Genomic DNA, 1,925 nt, shown 5'->3' with positions numbered 1-1,925 from the left:
AATGGGCTGGCATAGGAGGGCTGGCAATCATCTGCATTGCCACAGGAGTAATGGCCCTGTGGTGCATTTGCCATATGCAAAAAAAAAAAAAAAAGGCATACCCGTGTGCAGGCACTGTTGATTCAGTCTTTTGCAGCCCTAGAGCTGGGACGTGGCTTGGCATGCTAGAGAAGTAGTCAATTATGGGTAAGATTCCCTGGAGGTGTTACCAACCTAAGACAGGGACCAGACCACTGCTGTCTGTCCTCCCGATGATGGGTAAGGAGCATTATCTCAGGGGGCAACCTAAGACAGGCATTCTCTCTGCCAAAATAATAAATAAGGGGGAGATGTGAGGAGCGGGTGCGGCTAGCGCCCCAAGATAGCGCCCGAGATGGCTGTCAGGTCTTATGACCTGTGCCTGACTTCCTCATTACCTCAGACTTAGCCACATCCCAGCCGCCTGCACTGCGCAGTTGCCATGCCTCATCAGCTTGCCTGAGGTGTTGTCACTTGCTGTGAACCAATGGACTGCCATTATGTGACTGGGGTGATTGGGAGGAGTCAGTAGGGTATTTAAGGTATGCTCTGGGGTTGTTCGGGGGATTCCCGTTCCTGCATTGCAATGCGAAGTGTTCCTGAATAAACCTGCTTGAAGAAGGACAACATGGTTTTGTGTCTTTCCTGCTGGTTGGGGTGGATGTGACAACTTCTCTGGAAAGGTGGCCCTTTCTGAATTTTGTCTACCTGTTCAGACACCAGGACTTCTTTTTACTGCCAGAGATTCCCTTTAGTGACATAGCTGGGGCAGTATTACCTATACTGTCTGTCACCTAGGCTGTTCAAGTGGTGATGCTCTCCTAGGGCAGTGGAATCTGTATAGGGAGTTCCAAAAAACTTCTGGTCAGATATAGTCTCCTGTGATCTTGGGGTTCTTGGCTGAAACCTTGTTATTGCTTTGTTTCAGGGTGGACAATGCCAGGGCTTACTGCTTAACTTGTTTAAATGAGTGACTTCAACACTATACAGCATGGCTCTTTTCAGTTTATTGCATTAAAGAGTTATACTACTCAAAATTAAAAGAGGACCCCAAATGATTATGTCATACAAGTTGTGAGGATTTTAAGCGTGTGACAAGGAACAGAAGGGAAATTCTACTCATAGCAAGAAAATCCTCACTTAAGCTTCAGAGAATCACAAGCCTTTAAAATCCATGAACTGATCGTCCTTACCCAGTCTAGGCTCTATCAGGAACTGGCATATGTTCTTGCACTGGTCACCCTGTAGCTGAATTACTTCTCCATTTTCTTCTGGATGCTCAATTTTGGTACCATTGCAGGCAATTTTTTTCTTAAATGCCTTCACTAGTTTCTTTTTATCATAATCATCAGTGATCCCTTGGACAGTTGTAAGGGTCTTCCTGTCATTTCTCTGTTGAATTATTTTATGGATATAATCCTCAGTACCAGCAAGAAGCAGGCCATTACCCTTAATTGCATCAGCAAAGAGGACGAGAAGAGTGGAGGTTCTGGGTAGTGGACATACTCCTTGGTGAAAACAGCCTGGGGTGGGGGGAAGTGGGGGTGGGGTGGCGTGGAGTGGGAGATGGAGCATTGGGAAGCAGGGGGCTCGAGGGGGAGGCAGCTGAGTCCTATGACACAGCTCAGTGACTGGGGCAATGGCGGTATTTTAAAAGGAACTAATGAGGCAGTAACTAGAAGGAAGAGTCAGGAAGGTCCAAAGCTTGACTTAGAGACTAGAGGCAAGCTCCTGAAGGAGATACACACACAACAAAGGCAAAGAGGACATAGTGTTTATCATTAATAGCAGATTCTATTTCTGATCCTGAGACTGAGCTTTAATGAGAGTATAGAACAAAAAGAAGATTTGGTCTTCTTCATTTAACTAGGTTAAGCCACTTTTAACAGACTACTCTAAAATCTGAG

General features: G+C 45.8%; 1 pseudogene; it reads right to left on the bottom strand.

The window, feature by feature from the left end:
• Positions 1-1,173: 1,173 nt before the first annotated feature.
• On the bottom strand, positions 1,174-1,522 carry Gm21089 (annotated as a pseudogene).
• Positions 1,523-1,925: the final 403 nt, after the last annotated feature.

Source organism: Mus musculus, chromosome 9 (genome assembly GCF_000001635.26).
Source record: "Mus musculus strain C57BL/6J chromosome 9, GRCm38.p6 C57BL/6J".
NCBI lineage: Eukaryota > Metazoa > Chordata > Mammalia > Rodentia > Muridae > Mus > Mus musculus.
This window is presented reverse-complemented; position numbering and strand designations above follow the sequence as displayed.